The following is a 20,932-nucleotide window of genomic DNA, read 5'->3' as shown; positions in this document are numbered from 1 at the left end:
CTACCTTGTATAGTGTGGAGGGTAAGATGGTTATACAGAGGCCCAGAGAGTCTGAGAGTAAGGCTCAGGGTCACCACTCGCTCACCCTGATCTCTGCTCCCAACAGCCTGTGCTCCCCTCCTGCCAGGGGAGCTCACCGTGGACAACTCTCATCCCTGCTCAAACCAGCATCTACACCCTGGGACTCTCGGAGAGGGTGGCGTCCTGCTTAGGGCCTGGAGCTGCAGAACCTGCCCTAGCCCCTGCACTTCAAACCGTGCTGCCCCGCCAGCCATGGATGGACAGGCGGACATTGAGCCCCTGAGACCTCTGTCCTCTGGATGCCCAGCCTTGCTCCCTTCCTGCTTGATGGTTCTGAGTCTTTTTGGTCTGTGGGCCCCTTGGGGAATCTGATGAAAGCCATGGCCCCAGACCTGAAACAGACATGCTCTCCCCACCTCACACCATGTGCGTAACTCACATCGAGTTTCATGCAGTTTCCGTGCTCACAGGCCTCCTAAGTTCTCCATCTGTGGGGACTCTGGTGAGGATCTCTGCTGTCATCGATTCCCAGGGGACATGGTTAATGTGACCCGTGGTGTTGCCCTAGGATGGGAAGCCAGGTATCTGAGTCCCCTGGCCACGCTCTTTCTGTTCCACCCTGTACCTGCTTGGGGGCTGAGCATTGTGATAACCCTCTCATTCTTCCCACAAACTTTGGTCCTTGACAGCTCCTCTGATTGGAGGGGAGGACAGTATTGGGAGGAACTGGGTCAGGCTGAGGGCCACTTGGGGATGGGTTTCCGGAATTTGCCACCTGCTCCTGGCCTCTCCATCTTCCCTGGTGGCTCAGTTGGTAAAGAGTCTGCCTATAAGGCAGGAGACCTGGGTTCAATCCCTGGGTCAGGAATATCCCCTGGAGAAGGAAATGGCAACCCTCTCCAGGATTCCTGCCTGGAGAATCCCATGGACAGAGGAGCCTGGTGGGCTACATACAGTCCATGGGGTCACAAAGAGTCAGACATGACTGAGTAACTAACACTTTCACTTTTCACTCCCCCCACCCCCCAGCCTTTCCACAAGCCTACTGGCTGTTCTTACGCCCTAACACACACACACACACACACTCACTGACTCTAGATAGAGACATAAGGATACACAACACCCTCTCCATAGTTCACCTGTGCAGACCCACACAAGCCCCTCTCTCTGAGCACCAGGCACCTGCACACACCAGTGCCCTCTACTTGCAGCACAGGCTCGCCCAGCCTCTCTCGGCACAGAGAGAAGCACCGCAGCGTCCCTGTTGCTTTGTCTTCTCTTTGTTCCCTCCCTCCTTCCCTAGCACAAGAGCCCTGTGAGAGCCCCGGGACTGGACCTCAGAGCCCCCTCACCGGACGTTCCTGCAAAGGCCCCTCCCGTGTTGCCCTCTCTCCCTGGGCTCCTCTGTGCCTTAGCCTAGGGTTCTCAAGATCATGATGTTCCAGGGCTTTCTGGTCACCGAGGGGAGACTCCCACCCCAGCCCACGAGGGCCAGAGTCCTGCCGAGGAGCCAGTGGCCTTGGCTTTAGCACGAGCTGTCTGTACTGCTTGTTGGGCCCCCTTGCCCTGGGCAGAGATGCTGGACCCTGCCCCAGGCTGGCCTCAGAGCTGTGTCCTCAGCAGAGGGCTTGAGGGGGTGGGGGGACTTGGACACAAGGACCCCTCAACCCGTCCTGCACAGCCATGGACTGTGATTGCATCCCAGAGAAATAAGTCCAGGTTGGAGATGCCCAGCGGCCACCGAGGTCTCATTGCAAACAGCTTTGCTGCCAGTGAGTGCCATCTGGCCAGGGAGGGCTCCCCATTGGCCTTGGTTTGGGGCAGTGGAGGTATGGGCTTCGCATTCTCCAGCAGAGGTCCTCAAACTGGTCCTATGAGGCCTACTCCCAACCCATACCAGAGGTCTGGGGGTGGGGCTACATACGCCCCTCCCCTTTCAACCACAGTTAGTCTGCTCAGGTCTGCATTTTATACTGGAGTCTTAGCAGGATTTAAAGGCTTAAGTGAACTCTGTTGAAAATTCTACAACACATTTGTAGGCAATGGAGACCGTGAAAGCCCCCTTGCGCCCCTCCCAAGAAGTGATCCCTGTACTGTCTGCATATTGTCTTCCAGCCTCTTGGGGCATAAACGAACAATCTGCTATTTATAAAAATGGGCTCATTCTGAAATAGCATTGTGCAGCTTGATTTTTTTCCATATTGTTATACATAGATGTGCCTCCTTCTGTCAAATGGCTGCGTGGCTGCGGAGTGTTCCATAGTATGGATGTGCTGTGTTTTGTTTAAGCATTCCCTTACTGATAAACATTTAGGCCATTTCTTTTTTACTCTACCAGCAAGGCTGCTATGAGCATCCTTGAATATTTATATATGGGTGCCTATGCTATCAATTCTGTAGGAGAAGCTCCTAGAAGTGAGATTTCTAGGTTGTAGGGTGTGTGGGTTTAAAACGTTATTCAGTCTTCCCAAATTACCCTTCCAAAGGTTGAGCCAAATCCTCCTCCTTTTGCTGGTCCATGAGTGTTCATTTCCCCACATCCTTGCCAGCACTGGATGTTATCAATCATTTTAATTTTTCCCAGTCTGATGGGCAAAAAAATGATATCATGTCATTTTCATTTGCATTTCCCTGATTGCTAGTGAGATAAAATATCTTTTCATATGTTTATTGGCCAATTTTAGTTCTTCCTCTGTGGGTTTCTAATTCACTGCCAATTTCTCTCTTCTTTTGTCTTTTTTTCTTATTGATTTGTAGGGGCTCTTTGTATATTAGTGATATTTTCTCCCAGTGCCTTTTAACTTGGTTTATAGTGTGTTTGCTGTACAGATGTTTTTACATGTTTATGTAGTTGGATTTATCAAATTTTTCACTTTATGGCTTCTGGATTTAATGTCTGGCATGGAAGGCTTCCCCCACTGCATAAGATTTCATTTCAAATAAGGATTTTATTGCTGAGAAGTCTTTGCAAAGCCCTGGTTTATAGGCTCCTCCTGGCAGCTGCAGCTCTGGCTCTGGGGAAGGGAGGGATAGCCCCTTCTTCCCATGCATTTCATCTCTCTGTCTCCCCTCTGCCCTCTGGCATTGGAGTCACAGTTGCTCTTTCTTTAGACCTCCGTTTCCTTGTGTGTCTGCCCCCACCCCATTTCTGTGTCTCTACTGTTTTCCCATCCCCAGCTGGTTCCCCACTGAGCAGAGGGAATTGGGATGGGAGATGGCACTGTGGCAGCCCTCAGTGGGTTGGGACAGGATGGTGGCTGTTAAGGAACGTGACCCTCTCATCCTCCACCTGCCAGCCCAGCCCCGTGTCACATGGGCTGGCAGGACAACCCCTGGTCCATTCCTCTCTCTTGGAGAAAGTCTTTTCCTGTTGGGAGGCTGAGGGCAGACTCTGAGTTAACCCCCATCCCTCCTCCACCAGGAGGCCTTCCGCGATGTCTCCTCTTTTCTCCTCTTCCGCAGCCCTGGACCTGGCCCCTCCCTTTGGTCCTCACTGGTCTTGCCATGTCCTGCCTCCTCAGCACTGAGCGACCTGGGGTCCACCTGGCCACCTCTCAGGGTCTCGGTTTCCACCTGTGTGGAATTGATCATGGGAGTGTGTACCAGAAAATATCACTGCTGGGAGGCGTGGCCCATGGGGGACACAACAGAGTTGGTGGGTCTTTCAAGCCGAGCTCTGGAAGGTGTCCCCTCTTGCCCTCTCAGTAAAACCCCGCTGCAGTAGAAAATCTGTGTGCACTGACAGAGATGGGGACTTGAAATCTACGAGTGTGATGGCTAGTGTCTAGGGCTCACTTGTTCTCTGCTCCACCCAGGCCCAGTGTTATGCCCAGCTCATGCAAGGTGCCCAGGAAAGCAAGAATGATCGAGGGAAGAGTGAACGATGCCAGAGGAGGCTGAGCCTGGAGGAGGAGGAGGGCAGTCAGGACACCAGCTTTCTTTGAACTCCTTCTGTGTAACAACGTGCTTTTGTCATGGTTGCTCATTTCTGGGGATTAGATGTGCTCATGGGGAATACCTCCATGACCTCCTGGAGGTGAGGGCCCCAGGTGGGCTCACTACTGTCCCACACTGGAGGCCTCTGAGTGGGAGCTGTAGGGGGCCATGCACTGAGGGAGCAGCTGGGAGACAAGCTGGGGATAGCCGGAGGTCTCTTTGATGCATGGCTCGGAAGCACACAACTCAAATCCCCACGATAACCTTCCCTGGGCTCCTGCAGCCCCTTGGATCTCTGTCCCAACCCCTCCCTCTGACCATGATTGCCTGTCTCCTCGCTGAGCATATGGCAGGCGGGGGGCAGTGTCCTTCACCTCTCTATATCCCAGTCACCAAGCACAAAGTAACTGCTCAGCAAAAGTAGAATGAATGAATGAATGAGAGAAAACCCAGGGATATTGGGTAGAGCAGTTAGGTCTGAGAAAGAGGAGACCTGGGTTCTGGGCTTAAATTTTTGGCTGACTTGCTGGGTTGACCCTGACCCTCACTGAGCCTCAGTCTCCCCATCTGTACAATGGGTGTGGGCCTTTCAAACTTTGTGATTCTGTGACTGGGTCGACCAGTATAGCCACATGTCTCTGTCTGTCTCTCTCTCTCTTACACACACACACACACACACACACACACACACACACACACACACACACACGCACACACACACACACATGCATATATACATACCAGTACCATTCTCTTTGATCACAGTGTTTGCTGAGCACTTACTGGGTTCCAGTCCCCCACAGTACTGAAGCTACTTTGGCAGCATCCCAAAGTAGCTCTTTCCGTGAAAGTCTCACATTCCTAAGGGCTTGTGTTACTTCTGTTGAGCACACAGGTATGTGATTCCCAGGGCTCCCTAGGCTCCACTGAAGGGCCAAGGAGCCAGGAGGGCAGGTCAGAAGCACCCCCCACCTCTGCCATGGTCCCCATCACCCACCGTGGCTCTGATGCCTGCAGCTGGGATCTCATGTCCTTTTTAGGCCTTGGCACACAGGCAGCCCCCCTGGCCTCCCATGTCCAGCAGAGCTCCCAGCTCCCACTGCATCTCCTCCCCTGCCCCAAATCATTGTCACACTCTGCCTGTGGTCCCATTTCCATAGCAACTCCTTGTGATGCCACCGAGGAGAGTGGGAGCTTCGGGAAGGTTTGGGGAGAAGGGAGCGGGAGGCCCATTCGTTATCGTGGAACGTGGCAGCCGGGTGCTCAGAGCGGAGCTGTGGGCATGGTTTGCCCAGCCAGCTCAGGTGGAGCTGGGCTCAGGGCTGCCAGCCAGGTGGTCTGGAGGCCTGCCTGGGATGGGGCTGCCCGGGCTGGCCTGGGTCTTGCTGACTTGTGCCAATCTACTGGGAGCCAGCTTGGGCAGCCACTCAGGGTACTCCTGCCTGGATATGCCTGGCTTGGAGGACCCAGGCCTGAGGAATGGCCCAGATTCTGGCCACCCCTCTGACCCGGGCTATCATCACTATGTCTGGTCCTGTCCTCCAGGGTCAGCAGCCATTGGGAGGCACCCTTGGGATCTGCTGGCAGCAGGGAGTGTAATTTGGGGCTGGTGAACTGTGGAGCTAGGCAGGCCCTCTCTTACTGGGTTCACACTGTTATGGTTCTGTTGTCAGGATGGGAAAGCCCGGGTGGACCCTGGAACCTACTCAGTGCCCATTTCTCTGCCTCCTTCTTGGAGGAGAAGTGTGCAGCCTGTGAAACAAGAAGACTTGCCTCTAGAGTGTTCCTCCATGTTTACCTACCATGTAGCTAGAAATTCCACTTTTGCATCTTAGACTTGGTGGAAAGTTGACTTTGGAAGGGACTCAGAGGCCTATGCCATCTTCTGCTCACGTTATGACAACCACCTCCAAGATGCATTCATCCACACTTCCATCCATCCTGTCTGGAAGGCCTTATGAGTCTCCCTGGGGGTCCAGGCCTGTGTTGTACGGTGCCATACGGGGAATTAGGAGGAAAAGGGGAGGCTGACCTGGCCTGTCAGAGAAGATGCGAACTGTTAGCCCTCATGAGGGCTGCCGGCAGCCAGGCCCTGTGAGATGCTGACTGTCTGCGTTTCCCTTTCACCATTGCAGTTATAGCCACCTCTGGGGGCCACCTGCACTAGCATTTTCTTAATCCTTGTCTTTGTGTTGACTCACATTTGAAGGTGGATTACCCAGTGCTCCCCACGCCACACATCCGTAAAATCACAGCTGTGATATGCTTGTCATTGGAAAAATAAACACCTATGAAAATAAAATTGTTTGCATACCACCTAGAATCCCCTTATGCACCCCCGTGGCATGTGTCCCATACTTTGAGAAACACTGATTGGATTGGAACCTCTTGGCAATAGCTCAGAAAGGGGCTTGGGTCTTTTTCTTAGAGGATGAGATGGTTAGAGAGCATCACCAATTCAATGGACATGAACTTGGGCAAACTCTGGGAGATAGGGACAGGGAGGCCTGGCGTGCTGCAGTTCATGGGGTCACAGAGTCGGATATGTCTTAGCGACTGAACAACAGCTGAGAGGTTGAGGAAACTGAGGCTGGGAGAGAGAGTCGGACCCAGGGACATGCAGGCAGCGAGTGAGAGAGCTGGGAGCCAACCTTTCTCCTCGGACTTGCAGCCCCAGGCCTGTGTATTGGGGCCTCCCCAAGGGGATACGACTCCCTGGTGCCGTCCCCACTCATGGAGGGTGGGGGGACTGGGACCCGAGCTGCCCTGGGAGAAGGTTTGGTGAAGGAGTAAGCCAGTAGAGGCAGGGGAAGGAAGGGGGGGAGAGGGCACCTTGGGAACCAGGAAGCCGAGGCTCAGGCCCCGGGAGAGGCACCCCTGGGGCTCTGCAGCACCCGCTCTGAGGGACCAACCCAGGCCTGCCTCCTGGAGCCAGGCTGGGAAGGAAGGCAGTCCCTGGAATCGGCTGGGCACCTACATGCCCCAGTTTGTCCATCTCTTGTCTCCTTTTATCTTCCCGCAGCCCTGGCTGGAGAGACAGTATCCCCATTTTATGGATGAGAGAGTGAGGCTCAGAGACTTGACTTTCCCCAGGTCACAGAGCTGGTGGGTGGGGGAGGTGTATCCAGACACCCGCCTCTCTGCCTGCTTCCAGGAGCCCCACCACTCCCAGAGCCCCACTGCCCGAGCTGGTGGCCTGTGAGGGTATGTGAGTGTCAGTGAGTGAGCGTGCATGTGGGTGTAAGTGCCAGTGATATGTAAGTGTGTAAGAGACTACGTGCAATATATACAGGTGAAAGCATGTGTGTGTGTGTGTGTGTGTATAAGTGCAAGTGTGCAAATGAGTGAGAACACATGTGAGTGTGTATGTGAGTGTGTCAACAAGAGGGAGAGAGTCTGTGTGTGAGATGTATGAGTGTTAATTGCCCAGCCTAGTGGGATCAGACCCTCTGTGTGCATGGCCCCCCTCTGCCCCCCAGAACCGTCCTGTGCGGCCTGCGCTCTGGCTGATGGTTTGACTTTTTCTCCCACAGCCTCCTGCCCTCACAGGCCCTGAGGCCCCCGTGCCCACAGGCAAAGAGAGAGATTGCCAGGCCCTCTCCCAGCTGCAAGCCCGCCTGACCTGAGGTAAGAGGCTGCTCTGGGCTGCCGGGAGGTGCGGGTGGGCCATGGAGGGTGGATGTGGTGTCCCTGAGGGAGCGGCTGTGGGCAGGCCATCGCGGGGGGTTCCCATCTCCCACCTTCTTGGGGGTTTCCCATCTCCCACCTTGGCCTGAACTCGAGTCCAGGAGGGTTGCTGCGGCCGTGGGCGTCCCACTAGTCCGGGCTGTGGCAGGGCAGCGGCCGCCCGCTCAGAAGCCTGGGGCGTTCTTCTGAGCGACACGGTTTCCTGGACGAGCCGGCTGTCGGGTCCCGTGTGCTGTGGGAGGTCTCTCGGGCTGAGCTGACGGGCTCTGTCCTTGGTCCTGTCACACTGTTGATCAAACGTGTGCATGACTCCAGGTCAGGCGGGAGTGGGAACGTGTGGACTGAGACAGCCAGGGTCCAAGGAACTGTCAGGAGGCTGGCACTGGCTCCGACGTGGGGAATTTCACGGGGCTCCGAGCCAGAGTAAACGTGTGAGTCCTGACACCTTCAAGGCTGGAGGCGGCTCAGCCCCAGGTGTGCGCGTGTGACAGGCACGGGCAGCCAGGTGACCTTGGCTCTCTCCGTGCGAGCAGAGCAGATGGCCTCTTGGACTCTATCATGAGGAGCAGGACACCCAGAACGTGGGAGGTGACAGCCCCCCGCCCCACCACTCTGGTCCTGTATGAACATAGGGAATGTGGAGGAGCCATAGCAAGTCCCAAAGAGGGGGTTGATGGGAAGGGGGGGACCTGGGTTGTTGCCTCGCTAGACTTGCCTGTGACCTTGAACAAGTGACTTCCACTCTTTTTCTGGGCTAATGCTTTGTTCTTGACAGGCCTCCGTGACCCATGAGAAGGTCTGCTAAACAGAAGGTGCACTAGGGGAGGGCTGGGGGCAGCAGGCTGGGCTGGAACGTTAACCCAGTTTTTCAGAGGAAGGAGACCTAGTGGCCCCTTCTCCTGAAGGATTGGGTGACAGTTGTGATGTAGCCAAGGCTCAGCTGACGCTGTCCTCCCCTTCAGGAAGCTGCAGGGTTTGGCAGGGAGCAGACAGCAGGATCTCCTTCCCGGGCCCTCCTCGTTTTGGAGTCCAGTTACCTCCATCAAGATATTCCTGCTAATCAGTCAGCCCTGGGTGGAATGAGCAGCTAATTAGCCCTCCAGTTTAACCTGTAATTGCTGCTGGGAGATGGGGAGAGAGCAGGTGGTCAGGATTCTCTGCAAAGCAGCCTGGGGTGATGGGAGAGCTGAGGGCAGTGGTGGCAGGGAGGCGGTGGCTGGCCCCTGCTCCTACCCTCGTGGGGGGCACCGCAGACCCCTCCATTGCCCCCCACTCCCCCCACTCCCCCCCCCAGTTGCCCAGGCAACTGCATGAGCACTGGAAGATCAGTGGGCAGGGAGTCGGGTGGAGGCTGCCTTCTTGGCTGGGGGGCTGGAGAGGCCTGGAGGAGGGGTGCCTGAGCTGAGCCTCGAAGGCTGTAGGATTCATTTAAAATGTTCTATTTTTCTGATAAATAAAGAAGCCTGCGTGTTCTCCATAGAAAATGTGAGCACTTGGGTGTTCTGCCCGTCAGTCTTTTACAAAATATGTATTTATATCATAATTGGGATCAAACTGTATTTACTGTTTTCTAACCTGCCTTTTGCACTTAATACTATGCCAAGATCATTTTCCCACCATTAAATACTGTTCTGGAATGTGATTTTTAATGGCAGCGTAATGTTCCAGCCCGTGTGTGCCGTTGCATGTTTAACCAATTCTCTGTGGTAGAGTTTGATTGTTTTCCTTGGTGTGTCATCGTAAATAATGCTGCGTGAACAAGATGATGTATGTGGAGCTGTGATGGGTGGAAAAGGTTTGGGGGAGGAGGGAGGACCCAGGCTAAGCAGAGGTATAGAGGTGGAGACTTTGGAGTATTTGTGGAGTGAGGTGCCCAGGAAGGGGGGCCAGACTAGTCACCGGGAGCCTTTGAGGCCTGCTGAGGAGTTGAGACTTGACTCAGCCAAGCCCTGGAGGGAGCCCAGGTCTTTCTTTCCTGCCTCCTGCCTCCTCCCGCCTGTTCCTCCAGTGCTCCTGTGGCCTGAGGGGAGGGGGCGGGTTGATGGGGTAGGGGAAGGGCAGGTGAACCTGGGGGTCCCAGATGCCATAGCCCTTGACTTCTCGCCTTCTGGTGGGGTCGTTGGCATTCAAATCAAGCCTCTCTCTCTGTGGCCAGCCCTGCCCAGGTCTCCTTGCAGGAGGGGCACACCCACCACCTTTGGACACTTACTGACTCCTGAATCAGTGCTACTGGTCACACAGGCCTCCCTTCTGCCCCTGCCTCCGTGAAGAGTGGGAGGTGACCCATGTCCTTGGAGAGCCGGGGAAGGAGGTGGGGGGTAGGTGTCTCTTCCAGAAAGCCTCCCTGACCTCTGGGCCCATTGGGTGTCCCCTCCCAGCCCGCCCCTCCCTGTGCACGTGTGTTCACCCCAGCAGTGCTCACACGTTGGGCGGATGACCCATGGGCGTGGCTCCTGGGATGATCTTTGCTTGCAGCTCCCAGGCTCCTCTCTAGTTGCTGCGCACAGGCATAGCTGAAGGGCGGATTCTCAACCACTCCTTTTGTTCATTTTCATCGTTCACATTGCAGACATTTCCTAAGTGCGGCTGTTTGGTAGGGTCTGTGTTGTCCCCGGGGACCCAGAGATGAGTTAGTCATGGCCCTGATCCTCAAGGAGCACACAGGCCATGGAGGGGGGCTGGCAGGTGAAGGTGGCCCTTTGGATTATGCCCACTCTGGGGTCAGATTGCCTGGAATCCAGTTCCAGCTCTGCCTCTCACTAATGATGTAAATTTAGGCCATTTCCTGATGCTTTCCAGGCCTCAGGCTCTTCCTCAGTAAACAGGGAATGTAACAGCATTGACTTTGTGTGGATTAAGTTGGTTGGTGCACATAAGGGCTTAGAGCAATGTCTGGCACATAGTAAATGCTCAGTTAAGTGTAGTCGTCTGCTATAGGACAGTGTGACCGAGGATAGAAAAGAGGGTGGTGGGAAGATATGCATCAAGAGTCAGGCTCTGGGAAGCCAATAGACATGGTCAACCCCCCGTCTGGGTGCCCTGTCATCCCTTGAACCCCTCAGCCATCTGCCACCCTTTCTGTGGGTGGTGATGGGGGGATGGAGCAGGCACGCCCAAAGGGAAAGGCTCGAGGCCTTCACACAGGCCTTCGTATTTCTTAGGTGGGGGTCTGTGGTGTCTGTGCAAATTGACAGGGGCCAGCTGCCACTTCTGCCTCTGCCGCCTTGGATGCTGGCACTGTTGGGGATGGGGTGCCCCGGGGTGTTTGGCTTTGTCTGTCTTTGTTTCTAGTCCATAGTTTTCATAGGTTTCGGGGGAGAGGAGGTGGTGGGGAAGCAAAATTAAAATTCTTCTTTGAGAAGTTAACAACTTCCCAATTAAAGGATTCTTATTTGTGAGATGCCTCAGAGGCCTTTTCAATCAAGAGGCTCTTCTGAATAATAAAAGTGCTTGAGCTGGGCTTGGAGAGACACAGAATGGAGCCTGAGCTGCAGACAAGAGAGAGGGGGACACTGAAGATGGGCGCCCACAGCCTTGAGAATGATGGCTGTGTGTGATGGGGTGGGCTGCATCTCCTTTCTGCTCAACAGTGGAGGGGGGGTTTGGCATGGGGAAGGTAAAGAGCAGGGAACTGTCTTTACTTCCACCCCTTTAGCCTTTAAGCCCCTCTGACTCTTGCCTGAACCCCACACCCTGGTGCCTTCTATGGGAACCCTCTGTCATCGTCTCTCAGGCCAGGATGGAACTGGGAGGAGGCTGGGATGTGGTGATGACAGTTTGTAACCATGAACATGACCTGAGCTTGTGCTTAGGAGCAGACAGTCTGCATATGGGGCAGTACCTTTTGGCTTCTGAGACCCTAGGCTCCCTGGTGACGTGCTGGGTGTGGTTTTGTAACTGTTGGGTGGGCGTGTCCACCTGCCTTCCAGCCTGGACCCTGGACTGAATGCTACCCAGCTGATTTCCTGGGAGACTGGGTCTGTCCTGCTTGGAGCTGAGTGTCTGCTGGGTGGCCCAGGAGAGCTGCCTCCTCAGATCCTGCCGGGATAAGCCAGCCTAGCCTCCCTGAGTGTCTGGAATGTGGAAGCTTCTATTACCTGAGCCCCACTTGCAGATGAGGGAGTAGTGAAGTGACCCCTAGATGCAGAGAGGGGTTCTTGCTAAGAGAGGCTTCTCTTCCCACGGCCCCTGGGGCCCTCCAGGTGACTGAGCTAAGAGGAGCTGGAGGAGACACAGGGTGAGCCTCTCCCCTCAGTGGGCAGTCCAGGCCTTTTCTCCAGGCCCCACAGGGTCCGCCTCCGGGAGTTGTCAAGGTCATTTGAGGAGACCCTTCCGTGGTGGGCCCGCAGTCCAGGCGGTGAGGAGGGTGGCGGGAGGGTTTCCAGCCCGCACCTGCTTTCCTACCCTCCCCCCACGTGTCCTACTTTCTGGGAGCCATCGCGGCGAGGCTGTCTGTGTCAACACCCGGAACCGTGAGAGCCAGGCCCCTCCAGAAGGCCAGGCGACTGTGCGGGTGCTCCCCGGAGTGCCAGGTTTCGGCCGATAATTGGGAGCAGGTGATGTGCAGGCTGGGGACAGGGAGGGCCATCCACAGCCTGGGGAGGGAAGGCACCAGGGTGGGCAGGGTCATCTACAGACCCTGTCACAGCAGTCGTGATCAGGCGCTCTGACCAGGTTGGGAACCGAGAGACTTCGGAATCAAGCGCCAGTGCTGCGGCTTGAGAAGTGACGCTGCCTCTCGGGGCTATCTGTGCTTCCCGGTGGCACAGGTTCCAGTGGAATGGAGGGTCACACGGGGTAGCCTGTGTGAACTGCAGGGCTGGCGGGTCATGTCAGTGGAATGTGGATTTGTGGACCGTGTCATTTTTTTTTTTTTTTTTTTTGGCCGAGCCATGCAGCTTGTGGGATCTTGTTTCCCTGATCAGGCAGAAATTGAACCCCAAGTGAAAGCACAGTATCCCAACGACTGGGCTGCCAGGGAATTCCCTGGACTGTGTCTTAGCAGCGCCATTTGGTGGGGCTGTTTCACATCCCAGCCCTGCTGCTTGGGTAAGTGCTTCAGTTCTCGTAACCTCAGTTTCTCCATCGGCACAATGGGCATAATGCTGGCTCTTCACAGAGGTGTCTACTTCATCAGTGGGAGACTTCTACCCCCTTCTCTCTGAATCATTTAATGATCCCATCCTTTCTGAGCACCCAGTGGTACTGGGCCTGGTGGCCCCCAAATGATTAGGTGACACGGTTCCTGCTTTTGGGTAGCAATGTGAAGTTAGTGGGACTGAGGAGAAATGCTGGGAGTCTAGGAAAGAGAAGGAGATAAGGGCTGGAGAAGTCAGGGAGGGCTTCCTGGAAGAGGCTGGACCTTAGTGTTAAGGAGGATTTGGGGAAGGAGGCGGGGCAAGGAGGAATGTAGAGAGGGCATGGCTGCTGGGAATAGTGTGAGCAAAAACCAGGAAGGGGGTGGTAGTGGGGTTGGGGTTGGGGTTGGGAGGGTGGGGGGGTTGCACTCAGAGCCCAGAGAAGCCCCAGCCCTGGACCCCTGGTGGGGGCGGGGGACTAGGAAGTGGGAGTGGGACAGTTGTCTCCTGATTTAGGGCCGCAGCCTGGATCCGAGCAGAGAGGCTGGCATGGTGCCTGTGGCCGAGTAGGGGCACGGGTTCACTGTGCACAGACAGGACTCCCTAGTCTCTGGTGGAAAGGGTGGCAGCCTTGTGCAAGGCCTGGGAGGAGGCTGGTGGCAGCTACCCAGACTGGCAAGGCCTGTGGAGAGGCTCTGGCTGGAGGTGACATCACCCTGAGGGCAGCCTGGATTAAGGAACCAGGGGGTCTGATTTCTTGAGGGCCAAGAGACTGAAAACCGGAGAAGTGGAAGGGATCTGTAGTGGGCTGGGAGGGCCAGGAGAGCCGCTCTTTTTTTTTTTTCAGTTTGGCCACACCATGCAGCATGTGGGATCTTAGTTTGCCAACCAGAGATCGAACTTGCGCCCCTTGTGTTGGAAGCCTGGAGTCTTAACTACTGGACCGCCGGGAAGGTCCAACCAGGAGAGTCACTCTTGCCGAGTACCCGCTGTACGCCAGGCCCTCAGTTAGACCCACTCTGAACTTGGGCTTGCACAGAAGCCTAGGGTGGCCCTGAGCTCATCCTGGTCAGAGAGGATAATGACTCACCTGTCCCAGGTCATTTAAGATCTGAACTCCCAATTTTTAGCCTTTTATGTGGCCCCACTACCCCCCAGGACTGTGGGATTTAAAGGTGAGCATCTCCCAGACGTTCCTGAGTATGCTCAGTTAGAGGGTTCCTCAAATATGCAATCTTCCTGGACTTTGCCTCTCTTGGGGAGGCTCAGAGAGGTCAAGGGTGTGTCTCAATGCCACACAGCACTGAGGCCTGCAGTCCCTGACTCCCTGGAGAGGAGGTGCTGTGTTCCCCTCCTCTAGAGGATCTGTTGGCCCCTGCTGGGCCCTTTCAGGTTGGAGGTCAGAGGTAATCTTTCCAGCCACAAGCCGCCTCATATGTCTTCACCACTGAAGGAGGCTTTAAAATCTCAACCCCAAATTAAAACCTATGAGTGCTTCAAAACAATGAAAAATTTCCCTGATAAAAGAGGAGGCACACTCAGGCATGTCCTCAATGAATGGAGTGACTTCTGGGATTAATCCAGGATGTATGGGAGGGCACCCAGCTGGGAAAAGCGCTCGATGGATATTGTAACAAATTGTTTGCTGGCGAGAGGAATAATTCTTAATGTGCACGAGCTGCCAGCTGAAGGCACCTTGGCTCTGGCTGCCACGTCCCTCACTGGCTGGGCCTAAGCAGGATCTCAGCAGCGCGGCCTCACCTCTAGGTCTCTAGACCTTCACTGATGACCTTCCAACCCCTGAAGCCAGTCTGAGTGGGAGTGGGTGCTCCCCGAATCTGTCCTTAGATACCCCACCCCAGGGCCTTCGGAGTCCTGCTGCCTCCCCCTGCTCTGTGCTCTTGGCTGGGGTGCGTGCGCGTATGTGTGTGTGTGTGTGTGTGTGTGTGTATGTCTGTGTTGGGGGGTGGACAAGGGTGTGTTTGCTGAGTGGTATTCCTCCTCCACTGCTGTGGGGCCACCTCCTCTTCTTGAACTTCCTGAGTCTCAGATCTGCCCATTCCTCCACTTTAGACCACCCTGGGGAGTCTCTGCATAGACATGCTGTTAGGCTGCCTCAGTTTACCTGTCCAGGGCTTGGGCCACTGCCTCTTCCCCAGCTCCCTAGCCTCAGGCATGGTGGGAGGGGAAGTGGGAGCTGAGTTGTTCTCCTTGGCCAGTTCTCCCCGCCTCCTAAAGTATCTCTATGCTGAACCTGCGGGAACAGGGTTGGGGGGCGCCTAAGTCACTTCACCTGGGGAACAAGGGAACATGACCATTGACGCACAAATGGCAGACAGGCCTCCTGTGCGACACTCCCCACTCCCAGCCCGGGGCTGAGCAGCACATGGGCACAAGCCTGGATTCTGAGTCACACAAGTCTGCATTTAGTCCTAGCTTCCCACTTTCCAGTGTGGGACCCAGACAACTCCCACAACCTTTCCTGCTTCCTCACCTACAAGAGATGGGGTCTTTGTATTGTCTTCATTATCTCATATTTTTGAAAACAAGATCTCATTCACCCACAGAACAGTCCTGGGAGATGTGTCCTGTTATTATCCCCATTATGCAGATGAGAAAACTGAGGCTCAGAGAGGTCAAGTGAGATGTACAGAGTGGCGGGGCCAGGACTCAAGCCTTAGTCTCAGATCTGTAACTGCATCATGCAATTGTTTAGAGAAAAGGTCCCAGATCATAGGTGCCACCCCACAACCCTCATCCCCGCCTTTTCGTAGTGGAAGAGGTGCTGAGACCCTTCAGGGCCTGGGGCAGATGACATTGGGATCAGGGAGCCCTGGCCTGCTTCTCAATAACCCCTCTGGCTTAGAGCTTACCTGTCTCTTCATTCATTCATTTATCCATTCATTCATGTGTTTATAAAATACTTCCTAAGTGCTGGGTGTTATTTCTAGGTTCTGCAGATAGAGGGAAGTTACACTTACTCCACCTGCCCTCAGATAGTTTCCATTCTTGTGGGAGTGGCAGTGAAGCAAACCTCAAATCACTTGTTGTTAGGCAGAGGGAATCCTCTCTCTTTTTAAAAAAATACATTTTATGTATTTATGTGTTGGCCGTGCTGGGTCTTTGTTGCTGGGGACAGGCTTTCTCTAGTTGCAGCGAGCTGGGCTACTCTCCATTGCAGCACACGGCCTTCTTATTGCAGTGGTTTCACTTGTTGCAGAGCATGGTCTCTAGGGTGTGTCGGATCAGTGGTTGTAGCACACTGGCTTAGTTGCCCTGCGGCATGTGGAATCTTCCGGGATCAGGGATCAAACCCATGTCCTCTGCTTTGGCAGGTAGATTCTTAACCACTGGACCACCAGCTAAGTCCCAAACCTCAAATCATAAACAGGACCATGAAACAGGGAGCGGCTGGGGTGGACTGAGTGACTTTAGAGGGGAAGGGATCCAGGCAGGACTTTCTGAAGAGGTGATCTCAAGTCTGAGAAGAAACAGCATTCTAGGGTGACTGAACGACTAGACCAAGGCCTGGAGATGGGAAGAAGCTGGATGTGTTTGAAGACCAGGAGGAAGACAGCACGCTGGTGGATGGGAAGGAGGGAGAGGGGAGGCCCTAGCAGAGGTGGAGAACTGGGGGGGGGGGGGGGGGGGTTGGGGGAATCTCTGAGAGCGCTGAAGCAGGAGAGTGATAGGATCTGATGTATGCTTTTCAGATTCCGTTCTGGCCCCCATGGGGAGAGAAAAGATTAGAGCCAGTGGCGGGGAAAGCAGGGAGCCTTGTGGGGAGACTGGTGCTGGATCTGGAGGAGAGCCAGCCATGGGGTCACAGCGGGGAGGAGAGTGGCCTCTGGATGATGAGAAATGGGTGGAGGGGGGAGATGCTGGAGACGGGCCCTGCGGTGGGAAGACTGAGTCCGGGTTGGGGGAGGTCAGTTTGGCCTGAGTGGCCTTGTTTTCTGAGATGGGATTCTGGGCCAAGACGGTCCTCATTTGGACTTCCTGGGTGTGAGGTGTCAAGGAGCCATTCACTGGAGCGTCACTTCCTCGGGCTCTGTTGGGACCTCCTGCATGTCTCTAGATTTGACGCTCTTGAAATGACTTCACGTGTCTTATTACACTTGTTCCAAGGTCAAAGGCTTTGACCTAATACGTAGGATCATCCCATTGCCAAGTCCATTTTTCAGATGAGGAAACTGAGGGGCTCTTACCTCACCTCTGTCTCTGAACTGCACACCGCCTCCCTCTAGACCCCTGGCATCCACGCTGAGAAGAGGATGTAAGAATCCCAGTGATACTTCAAAGGAAGGTGGCAGGAAAACTCGGGGAGCCCGGCGCCATCTCCTGCTGACGCCTGGGGGTGTGTGTGTGTGTACATGAGCATGCGCGAGCGTCAGGCCCATTAACAAACAGAGAAATAAATTAACGAGTATTCAACCCACCAAATGTTCCTTCTGTTCTGTATAATAGAGCACGGGAACATAATTTTCCCCTGGAGCAAATTGCTACAGCTGAACCTGCTCCTCGTTTTCCTGCAAAAACTGCTTAAAATTCTGGAATGCTTGTTGATTTCAGGTCCTTTCCCGTTCTGCCTCCTGTCCTCAACCCCCAGGCTGCTTCCTTCCACCTTCCTTGTGCCAGGCCTCAGAGGAGCCAGATTGTCACTGAGCCAAAGTCCCCGCCCTGCAGATGAGAGGATCCTGGGGGGCAGCAGCTCAGTCAGGGGGTGGGTTGTGTGTGGGCTGGGGAGGCTTTTGGGGTGCTGAGTGTGAACAAAACATCCAGGGCTGGCAGAAGGGATCAGCTTCACATTGAGCCCTGCCACAGGTGTGCTGTGTGACCTTGGGCAAGTCACTGCCCTTTCTGGGTTTCAGTTTCTCCTGGTTATAATGGGACTGAATGGGCCTACTATTCCACGGACCACATCTTGAGGTGTACAGAATGCTGTGTAAGTGGGAGGCACATCCTTCTGAGGATTCCCTGTGCAGAGAATGGAGTGTTAGTCGCTGAGTTGTGTCTGACTCTTTGCAACCCTATGGGCTGTAACCCACCAGGCTCATCTGTCCATGGGATTCTCCAGACAAGAATGCTGGAGTGGGTTGTCATTCCCTTCTCCAGGGGATCTTCCTGATCCAGGGATCGAACCCATGTCTCCTGTGTCCCCTGGATTGGCAGGTAGATTCTTTACCATCTGAACCACCAGGGAAAGGCGTGAGTGCCCCTCCTTCTTACCCCACTTCCAGGCCCTTCTGTGGAGCCTCTGGATTCAGGGACTTTGTCCTGCTTCTGAAATCCTCTAGGGCACTTCTAATTTTCTTAAAGCAAATTAATTTTAATCTACTTTAATTAAACATGTCTTATAAAAATGTATATTCATTTGTAGACCTCTTTCTTCTCTCTCTCTCTCTCTGCATATCCTGTCATTCAGAGCCCCACCCAGGTCTCCACTTGTAGGCAGCCTCCATAGGGTGGGAGCCTGAGGTGGGGGGGGTGCCCTGGCATGTTGACTCCTGGTTGTCCCAGACCAGGCTGAGTTACCTTTCACGGGAGCAGAATAGGGATGCGGGGATCTGGTGCTTAGGAACCTTAATATTCTGACCTCCTAACCCCGTCTTGAGGGGTCTGGTTATACTTTATGGAAGCTGCAAAGTTCCATCAATCCCACAACTATCTCTTTGCTCCTCAGCAGAGGAATGAAACCCCAAAGAAGCTGCCGAGACTTTGCAGGCCTGATGAAGCAGGGCCTTGGCTGGGGTCTGCTGTGTGACCCCAGGTCCAGCCAGCCAGGATCTGACTTGTCTTCAAGCCCTAGGATGGCCCCAAACCTTGTCTCCTCCAGGAAGTTCTCCTTGACTTTGCTTTTTGTCTTAGTCTGCTTGACAACTCTAACAAAAGACTGGGTAGCTATGATATAGACTGGGTGGCTTAAACGACAGAAATGTGTTTTCTTTTAGTTCTGAGGCTGAAAGTCTGAGATCCAGCATGGTCAGGTTCTGGTGAGACCTCTCTTCCTGGCTTGCAGTGGCCAGTCTTCTCACTGTGTGTTCATAAGGCAGAGGGAGTGAGGAGGGGCCATGGAGAGGGGGAGAGATGGGGAGGGAGGCGTTTCTGGTGTCTCTTCCTTTAAGGTGGTGGTGGTTTATTCGCTAAGTCTATCCGACTCTTGTGATCCCATGGACAGAGGAGCCTGGCAGGCTACAGTCCATGGGATTCTCCAGGCATTGGATTAAGGCTTTACTCTATGACTTTCTCTAACCTTAATTATTTCCTTACTCTGAATACACTCATGCTGGGGGCTAGGGTTTCAGCACAGGAACTTTGGGGGACACAATTCAGTCTATGATGCCACCCTGCTCTCCTGCCCCCTGGCTCCATTAAAGCTGCACAGTCCAGCATCTGTTGTAAACTGTTGGCTTTAATTTTCCCCAAGGTCTTCCCCCAGCACCGTTCTGGGCATACTGGGGGCCCCAGTATGTCACTGTGTCTTGAGACCACAAGTTGAGGAAATTTCCTACTCCTTCCCCTGGCACCTGGTTGGTGGGCCCTGTACCCCAACCTCTCCCCGCATCTAGGTGGCTTGCCAGACATCTGCGGCAGCGGAGCCTCCAGACCCCCAGACCTGCCACATCCTTCCCTTCAGTCCTTGCCACTGCTCACAGGGAGAAGTTCAACTCCCTTGCTTTGCTCTCCATGGCTGTTTGAACTGGATCTTGCTTCACACCTTAGGCTTATTCCTGCCTTCTCCCTTGTTCCATCAACAGGTCTTTTGTTCTTTGTTTTTGTATCTGCTGTTCCTCTTGTCAGGAATAACGCTGTCTCCTCATCTAGCTAATGAACTTCTAGTTCATAGAACTGAACTGAACTTCCATGGTACTCTATGCTTCCCTGTCACTGTGTTTGACACCCTGGATGGTCCTTGTCAAGGGATATGTCTTGTTCACCACTTGGTCCTGGTACCTCCCCAGTCCCTCCATAATTGTCTGTGGAGTGAATTGATATGAATATTTATTGAGCACCTGCTTGTCTCCAATACTTTGGACACCTGATGCGAAGAACTGACTCATTGGAAAAGACCCTGATGCTGGGAAAGATTGAAGGCAGGAAGAGAAGTGGATGACAGAATGAGACGGTTGGATGGCATCACCAACTCAACAGGCATGAGTTTGAGCAAGCTCTGGGAGTTGGTGATAGACAGGAAAGCCTGGTGTGCTGCAGTCCATGGGGTTGAAAGAGTCGGACACGACTGAGCGACTGAACTGAACTGAACTTGTCCAGGCACTTTTCAGGACCTAGAAGGCTGTCTCCACAGATCTTACATTCTAGCAGAGGAGAAAGACATTAAACAAGCTGCATAAGCAAAACATTAGATCGTGATAAAGTCAAGGGGAAAAAACAAATCAGGGAGGAGGAAAAAAGGAAATGTTAGTGGTGAGGGTGCCTTATTGAGAAGATGATTTTTGGTGAAGACATGAAGAAGGTGAGGGAGCTGTGTGGATACTTGGGAAGAGCGTTCAAGGCTGAGGGAACAAGGACCCCCAGCCCTTGCCTGGCCTGTAAGAGGGACAGGGAGGAAGCCTGAGTGCAGAAGAGGCAGGAGAGGGAGAGAGGGGTATGGGAATTGATGTCTGAGAGCAGATGGGGTCAGAACTTGCAGACTGTTGTAAGGCTTTTGCTCTGAGTGAGACAGGAGCCCCTGCAGCATTTTGACAGTGTGACTTGGGTTTTCGGGGTCCCTCCGGCTGCTGTGTTGGGGACACTGTGGAGGCAGGTGCCCAGGGAGGAGGCTGCTTCAGTAATCCAGGAGAGACGGGCGGTGTCTTGAGCCTCGTGGCAGCTGTGCAAATGGTGAGAAGTGGTCAGATCCTGGATCAATTTTGAACGGAAATCCAGTGAGATTTGCAGATGGTGGATCAGCTATTCTGGGGCAGAGAAAGGGAGGAATTAAGAGTTGACCCCGTTGGGACTTCCCTGGTGGTCCAGTGGCTGGGACTCTATGCTCCCAATGCCAATTCACAGTCAGGGAACTAGATCCCACATGCTGCAACTAAAGATCCTGAATACTACATTCAAGATCAAAGATTCTGAGGGCTGCAAATAAGACCTAGTGTGGCCAAATAAATAAATATTAAAAAAAGAAAAAAAAAAAGGAGTTGACACCATGGTTTTTGGCCTCAACAGCTGGGCAGATGGGAGTATAACTACTTTTGAAAAGG

The 20,932-nt window shown here is 54.0% G+C and overlaps 1 protein-coding gene across 3 annotated transcripts in view; it reads left to right on the top strand.

Moving 5' to 3' along the window:
- LINGO1 (leucine rich repeat and Ig domain containing 1) overlaps positions 1-20,932 on the top strand; it is a 211,755-nt gene that overhangs the window by 17,807 nt on the left and 173,016 nt on the right. For all 3 annotated transcript variants that reach the window (XR_010659206.1, XM_065906956.1, XM_065906954.1), the window contains exon 2: positions 7,491-7,584. The gene's annotated coding sequence lies outside the window, so the exon portion shown is untranslated. The remainder of the gene's footprint in view (positions 1-7,490; positions 7,585-20,932) is intronic.

The sequence above is a fragment of the Muntiacus reevesi genome, chromosome 15 (genome assembly GCF_963930625.1).
Source record: "Muntiacus reevesi chromosome 15, mMunRee1.1, whole genome shotgun sequence".
Lineage (NCBI taxonomy): Eukaryota > Metazoa > Chordata > Mammalia > Artiodactyla > Cervidae > Muntiacus > Muntiacus reevesi.
Note: the sequence above shows the minus strand (reverse complement) of the source record. Positions and strands in the feature narration are given on the sequence as shown.